Source organism: Spinacia oleracea, chromosome 6 (assembly GCF_020520425.1).
Source record: "Spinacia oleracea cultivar Varoflay chromosome 6, BTI_SOV_V1, whole genome shotgun sequence".
NCBI lineage: Eukaryota > Viridiplantae > Streptophyta > Magnoliopsida > Caryophyllales > Amaranthaceae > Spinacia > Spinacia oleracea.
The window spans coordinates 29,864,463-29,872,992 of NC_079492.1; positions in this window are offsets into that span (position 1 = coordinate 29,864,463).

Below are 8,530 nucleotides of genomic sequence, written 5' to 3' on the forward strand. Positions count from 1 at the left end.
CGCCCGACCCTAGATCTTTGTAGGCTAAATGTGTTTGGAATGAATTGTGTTTTGAATGTGTTTGGAAGATGTGTTTAGGAAGTGAAAAGGCTTTTGAACTTTGCTTCACTTGATCCTGACTTTGTATTTGAATTAGCTTTGAGGGCCTTAGGGCCAAATAAAGAGTTATTGTGTTAAATTCCGCTTGAACATGCTTTGCTTTGAATTGGCACATTTGGAATAAAAACAACAACAATTTTGAATTTTGAATTTTGATTTGATTTTTAGGATGCCCTTAATTGAGGAAATTTTGAATTTTTTTTGTATTAAAGTGGTCGGGCCTCGAAATGAGGTTGCCTACTAGTTCTGACCACCTTACAGGACTTGAATTTGGATTCTTGAATTTGAACATGGAACTTAGACATAGAACTTCTTGAGTTGATCGAGGTTGGTCAGAGATCTGAATTCTGTTCCGTCGATGTCTGTTAGTTCGACTGCTCCCCCGGAGGGGATCTTCTTGACAATGTATGGGCCTGCCCAGTTGGGTTTGAATTTTCCCCTTGGGTCCATGGTGCTTTTGCGAAGGGCTTTCAGGACAAGCTTGCCTTCCTTGATGTTTCGGGTTCTGACCCTTTTGTTGAAGTGTATGGCCACTCGGCGCTGATAGACTTGTACATGGTGAGCGGCTTGAAGTCGTCGCTCGTCGAGCATGACTAGTTCGTCATATCTGGCTTGTATCCATGCAGCTTCTGGGATTTTGCTTTCGAGGACTATCCTTAGAGAGGGTATCTCTAGCTCGATAGGTTGTACTGCTTCCATTCCATAGACCAATGAGAACGGAGTTGCACCAGTTGAAGTGCGAATTGAAGTTCGATATCCCCACAATGCGAAATGCAGCTTCTTCGGCCAGTCCTTGTAGTTGGTAGTCATTTTCATGATGATGGTCTTGACATTCTTGTTGGCTGCTTCGACTGCCCCATTGGTTTGCGGGCGATAAGGTGAAGAGCGATGATGTTGAATCTTGTACTCGGTGAATAGATCTTCACACTCCCCTTGAAAATGGGTTCCCTGGTCACTGATGAACTCGCGAGGTACGTCGTATCTGCATATGATGTTTTCTTGTATGAACTGGGCCACTTGCTTGGAACCCAATATTTTGAATGATCTGGCTTCGACCCATTTGGTGAAATAGTCGATGGCGACCAGTATGAACTCATGACCCCCGGTGCCTGTTGGGGGTGACTTTGCCGATGACGTCGATACCCCAGGCTGAGAACGGCCACGGTGATGATTGAGAGTATAGTAGTGATGGAGGAATGTGCTTCAGATTCGCACACTTCTGACATGTAGGACATTTCTTGACAAAGAAGTAGCAGTCCCGTTCGAGGGTAGTCCAATAGTATCGTGCTCTGATGATCTTGAGGGCTAGCATTTTCCCATTCATGTGGGTGCCACAGACTCCAGCATGTATGTCGTCCATGACTCTTTGAGCTTCGTGCTTGTCAACACATCGGAGGTTAGGACCGCCAAGGGACCTTTTGTATAGAATGCCGCCTTCCATGACGAAGTTGGCTGATTGTAGTCGTAGAGCCCTTTGATTTTTGCTTAAAAAGTGTGGGGGATACTCTGAATTTTGTAGGTACCTTTGAATGTCTGTAAACCAAGGCTCATCTTCGTCTTGCTCGACGTTGTCAATAGCATGGACATATGCTGCTTCTTGACGTGTTTCAATTGTAAGTGGCATTTCAGCCATGCTGCTTGGGATGTTGATCATTGAGGCCAGTTTTGCCAGTGCATCGGCGAATTGATTCTCCTTTCTCAGGAGGTATGTATAGCGAAGCTCTTCTATTTGTTCAGACAGCTGTTTGAGATCGGACTGGTATGGAGCTAAGCTCTCGCTTCTTACTTTCCATTTGCCGGAAATTTGATTGATGATTAGGGAGGAATCCCCGTACACTCGAAGTTTCTGGACGCCCAATGCTAAGGCGGCTTCCAGGCCCATGATGCATGCTTCATATTCTGCCGCATTGTTTGTGACGTTGAATTATAGTTTTGTTGATATCGGACTGTGTGTGCCGTCTAGAGCTACTAGGATTACTCCAACACCACATCCGTTCTGGTTGGAAGCACCGTCAAAATGCATTGACCAACTGTCACCACTGGTCATTAAAATTTTCTCGTCGGGTAAGTCGTAATCTTCCTCTTCTGCCTTGACAGGACAGTCGGCTAGGAAATCTGAGACTGCTAAACCCTTGATAGACTTTTGTGGAATGTATTTAAGGTCGAATTCCGCTAGCATGACCAACCATCTGGACAACCGCCCGTTGAGTGCTGGTTTTTTGAATAGATACTTGAGAGGATCCGCTTTGCTGATCACATGTATTGTATGGGAGAGCATGTAGTGTCGTAGTTTCTTTGTGGCCCAAACCAAGGCGATGCTGAGTTTCTCGAGCTTAGTGTATTTGGTCTCGTACTCGATCATCTTTTTGCTTATGTAGTATACAGCGTTCTCCTTGCCTTCAATTTCCTGGGCAAGCATAGCCCCCACTACTGAATCAATTGTTGTGAGGTAGAGCCTGAGGGAAATCCCTGGCATTGCTGGCTTTAGTACTGGTGGGTTGGAAAGGTAGCTCTTGATTGTTTCAAATGCATGCTGACAGTCGTCATCCCACACCTTGGGCTCGCTTTTTCGGAGCTTTCGAAATACTGGTTCACAGATCATTGTGAGTCTTGAAATGAACCTGCTGATATATTGTAGTCTGCCGAGAAAACCCCGAATTTCCTTTTCATTCGCTGGTGGTTGCATCTCGAGAATTGCTTTGATTTTTGAAGGGTCAGCCTCTATGCCTCGAGAGCTGATAACATATCCGAGTAACTTGCCTGACGTTACCCCGAACGCGCACTTTTGAGGATTGAGCCTCATGTTGTATTGTCTTAGCCTGTTGAAAAACTTTCGAAGTACCGAGGTATGCTCGTGCCGTTCTTTGGATTTGACAATCATGTCGTCGACATATACCTCGATTTCCCTGTGAATCATATCGCTCATGATGGTTGTGGCTGTTCTTTGATAAGTTGCTCCTGCGTTCTTTAGTCCGAACGGCATAACTGTATAGCAATATGTACCCCACTGAGTGATGAAGGTTGTCTTCTCCATGTCTTCCTCTGCCATGGGAATCTGATTGTAGCCTGCATACACGTCCATAAAAGAGAGTAAGGCGTGATTTACGGTGTTGTCGACCAAGATGTCGATGTGAGGCAATGGAAAATCGTCTTTAGGGCTAGCCCTGTTAGGATCCCTGTAGTCCACACACATTCGTACTTTGCCATCTTTCTTTGGAACTGGGACGACATTTGCGATCCATTCTGGATATTTTGCTTCTCGAATAAACCCGGCCTCTAGCTGCTTGGAGACCTCTTCTTGAATTTTGAGGGAAACATCCGGTTTCATGCGGCGGAGTTTCTGCTTGATGGGTTTTGAACCTGGAATAAGGGGTATTGTATGCTGACCGATGCTTGGATCAACCTCCGGCATATATATCATGATAGGACCATGCGAAGACGTCTACATACTCTGAAAGTAGCTTGATAAGATCGTCCCGCTCTGCTTGAGAAAGAGTTAAACCAATCTGAACTAGTTTTGAGTCACCGTTGTTAGAAAGGTTGATTTTCTCTGTTTCCTCAATTATGGGCGTCCTACTTTCATGATTTTTGATAGCTTTTAGAAATTCAAAGTCAGTTTCTTGTAAAGCAAAGTTGTTTGGATTAGGATTGTGTTTTGAATTAGGACTCGAAGAGTAAGTAGAAAATGAAGTGTTTTTGAAATCAGCAATCATTACATCGAATGTTTTGACTTGAAGCTCGGCCTTTAGAGGCTCTTGATTGATGCAAGACTCTAGTTCTAGACACTTAGACTCATTGCTAGACTCAGATCCAGACTCATCCTCGGACTCGGACTCGCTCATCATAGATCCTTCGCCCACAGTAATCTTGAACATTTTGCCATTTGGAGCAGTTATCTTGAGAGACTTTTTCCAGCCATTGACCATCTTCTCGCTTAGAGTAATTAGCTTAGATGGGTCGAAATCTTCGATTTGAGTGATCATTTGAACCATGGCGTCTTAGGAAATGATTGGGGTTATTTCCTGGCCAAATAGCAGACCAAAAGCTGATGAGTCAAGGCATTTAGGGGAAGCCTTGTCTTGTATTGGAGGAGCATCCTCTAGAAAGTGACAGTCTTGAAAGATCTCGAATCCAGGGTAAATGATCCCTTTTGAAGAGTCATAGAAAGGTTCTGGGAAGTCGAAGTATAAGTCATCCTCTCCTTCTTTCACGAATAGCCCATTGAGTGTGCGTCGATGAGGAGGTATTTTGAATTGGTCATTGCCAGCTCGACGGGCCTTTAGCTTAGCCTTTTGCTGCTTGTCATTGAACTTAGTCGGCTTGTATCCCAGTCCGCAACAGTTACTCTGTCCTTGGGCCTTGAAAGGAGATTCGGTGGGCGGTGGCAGAGTAGTGCCCAAGAAGCGCCCACGCTTGATTGTCATGCGCTTTGCTATGGGATTCATTCTGGATTCGATGGCTCCAACTTCAGCATTGAATCCCCAAAGGTCTTCGTCGTTGTCATCATGCTCGATTAATATCAGAGCCTTGTCGGCTATTTTGGTCCTTGGATGGGACGCATGCAGGGTAATGACGTTTCCTTGGACCTCCGTTCGAACTTTCTGGTGGAGTGAGGATGGCACTGCATTGAGGTCATGGATCCAAGGTCTTCCCAATAGGAGATTGAAAATTGCTTTAATGTTGAGCACTTGAAAGCTCACTTTCCGCTGATTGGCCCTGTGCGGAGTAGTAGAGTGAGAGTTCCCATTTCTTTCCGGCGAGTGTTGTCATAGGCACGAACACCTTCGGAGGAACTAGAAAAGTCACTAGGGGTGAAACCCAGATTTTCAGCAGTGCGGAGAGGACACACATTGATGGCTGATCCATTGTCCACTAGAGTCATGGGGATGATCTTGTCTTTATATTCGACAGTCAGATAAAGAGCCTTGTGATGGCCTGCCCCCTCAGGTGGGAGGTCTTCATTAGTAAAGGTGATTCCTTCTTCCAGATTTGTAAGCAACCCGATCAATTCGTCAGGAGTGACTTATGGGGTGACATTCAATTTGACCAAACCATTGATAAGGGCAGTGCGGTGTTCCACATAGGAAGCCATGAGTTGTCAAATATTAACCTCTGCCTTAGTGCGCTTCAATTGCTTGATTAGAGGGTTCTCCTCGGTGGGTAGAGGAACATTAGTTGCCGGTGCCGTTCTGTTGGCAGGCTCTTGAATTCGATCAGACCTAGTCATGACTTGTACACTGTTTTCTGCCTTGGGGTCCAAGTACCAGTCGGCGCTCAAGATTTCTCGGCATTCATCACCAGAGATGTTTTCAATAGGAGGGTCCTGATATGTGTCTTCATCATCGCTGGCCCAGATCCCGCAAATGTCTCCTTGAGGTAACCCAGATTTCGAGTTTTCACTTGGCTGCACAAGGTGTGGCACAGGCCTTTGGTTGTGAAATATTTCCTCTACCTCGAATGGGCCCACAGCATGAAAAAGAGTTTCTTGATTGTCTTCGAGAGCCCTTATGCGAGCCTCCGCTTCCTCAACACGTTCATAGAGCTCTGCTACAGCTGTTGCTAGTGAAGTCATCTTGAATAGGATTTTGAGAGGAGGAGTCTGAGCACCTATTTAGGACATGATTTGAACTTTAGAACTTGAACTTCCCGACACATGATATGATATGCGTGCAATGAATGAGACCTAGACTTGACCCTAAGTGTCACTCCGAAGATTCGGGATTTTGGATTTTTTACTTGTATTCGGGATTTACAACCCGTCGGAAATGTTTGAGAGGAGCGTTCATTCTTTTGTGAAAGTTGACTCTTTGTACTAGAACTTGGAATGTCGAAAAAAAAAATTCGACCTATTGGAAATTGGACTTATTTGAAGGGGATTTCAACCCGCTCGAGAAGTTGGAAATTGGACTGTACTAGAAAATTGAATTTTGTATTATGTCAAGGGAATTTCAACCCGTCAATATTTTTAGGGGGATTTCAACCCATTGGACTTGAAGTATTTGAAGAGAGTTTCAACTCGATTGAAAAGGGAATTGACTTTGCATTATTTAAAGGGAATTTCAACCTGCCAATATTTTAGGGGGATTTCAACCCATTGGATCTAGAATATTTGAAGGGAATTTCAACCCGCTTGAGAATTGGATTTTGTATTATTTTAGGGGAGTTTCAACCCGTTGGAAGATTGGACTTGTATTATTTTAGGGGAGTTTCAACCCGTTGAATGGAATCTCGAACTTATATTATTTCTGGGGAGTTTCAACCCGTTGAATGGAATCTCGAACTTGTATTATTTCTGGGGAGTTTTAACCCGTTGAATGGAATCTCGAACTTATATTATTTCTGGGGAGTTTCTGAAGGAAATAATGCCCTTGGTCCAAGTATGCATTCTATGTTAAGTCTAATAAATGCGGTTCAGTATTAATTAACAAGTTAATAATTCAGTGAGATCAAGTGAGCTGAATGCCTAGCTAGAGGCCGCTTCAGTTCAAGTGGAATTAATGATATTAATCCACAGCTTACTCTTGACTGAACCCGTAGGGTCACACAAATAGTACGTAAACGGATCAAGTATTTAATGGCATTAAATACTCCATCTATGAATATTCGGAACCGACGGATCTTGGTTTCAGTGGGAGCTAAGATCGTCACAGGCAAGAAATGAATACTCCGGAAACGATGATATTGCCGGAAACGGAAATATGGATCGTATCGGAAATATGAATATTATCCAAGTCGTAGATGTTGCCGGAAACGGAAACATGGTACGTATCGGAAAATATTATTGGAAATGGAAATATTACCAGAATCGGAAATATTGCCGGAAACGGAAATATTGTCAGAATCGGAAATATTGCCGGAATCGGAAAATAATTCCGAAAACGGAAATATTAAATATTTGTTCGAAACGGAAATTAATTCCGGAATCGGAAATATTAAATATTGTTCGTATCGGAAATAGATTCCGGAAATGGAAATTTAATCGGAAGCGTATCGTACGAATTAGCATCGGACGAGGCCTGCCGGACGAAGGCCCAGCACGAAGCCAGGCCATCGCCCAGCAAGCACGCACGCCACAGCCCAGCGCGCACAAGGCCGCGCATGCGTGGGCCGCGCTGCGTGGGCTGCTGCTCGCATGCGTGGGCAGCCCTTGTGGCTGCCGTGTGTGTGTGAGTTTGAGCTCATGCGAGATTCCTGAATCTGCAAGAGTCAGTGTATGATTAAATGTCTATTCCTATTGGATAAATTGATTAAGTAGAATTCATGTAGAATTCTAATTCCAATTAATTCGCGTCCTACTAGGATTACGATTCCTTTTCCATAACTCTATAAATAAAGGCCTAGGGGTCATAATTTATATACAAGTTTTCAAAGTATTCAAAAGTGAGTTTTTTGAGAGAAAATTCAAACACCCATCTTGCCCCAAAAGTGCCGAATTTTCTGAGTACCTTAAGGGCGATTCTAGTTGGTCAATCTTAAGGCGGATCCGGACGTGCTGTGGACTTTCTACGGAGGGACGACACTTGGAGTCCTAAAAGACTTGTTCTTGTTCGGTTCGGGCGCAGCTAGGGAAGGCACGCAACAAAGAGTATGCATCTAAACTATGCTAAATGATTATGTGTAAATAATATGTTTCCTGGGTTAATGGTTGTTTCCGCATGATCTATGTAATGTCATATGTATCATAACCTAACAGTGGTATCACGAGCCCCTTATTATTTTCATAATCTAAATTGCATGAACATGGTTAAATATTACAAATTTGCAAGAATTAAAAGGGGTGATTAATTTTCGTAATTGTTAATTAATTGCAAATTGCGTTTATTTAAATATATGTACGCAGTTTTTCGGCAGTTTCTTCATTACTCATCCGAATTGAGTGATTTTTGTGTCAATTCCGTATGTAAAAGGCATTCTAAAATTTTGACAAAAATATTATTTTTCTGCCGAACCCAGAATTCTCAAATTCGAAGCCTAACTATGACTTTTCGAAGGTTTTAGTTTTTCGGATGCAAAATTTCGTAAATTTAAGATGTTAAATTAAATATTTGCGATTCCTGTTGATAAATCTTGAATTTTTGATTGACCTACTGCATATGTTTAACAAGTTTGAATGCCTAGTCTTGTTAATTATGCAATCTAATTTGTAATTATGATTAATTTGTTGAAAATTAGAATAATTTAGAATTAATTTGATTTTCATAATTAATTGTAATTTAATTAGAAACCTATGATTAAAAACCACCATAAAAATTGTAAATTTACGATAAATTTTAAATTTTTATGACCTAGACTTGAATCCATATCAATCGGAAATCAATTGGATAATAAATTTTCGATTTTTTCGCCCTAAAATTATGAAATTAATAATATTTATTAATTTGTCATTAATTTTAAATATAAATTTTAAATTTTTATGCGATTCGTTCAAATA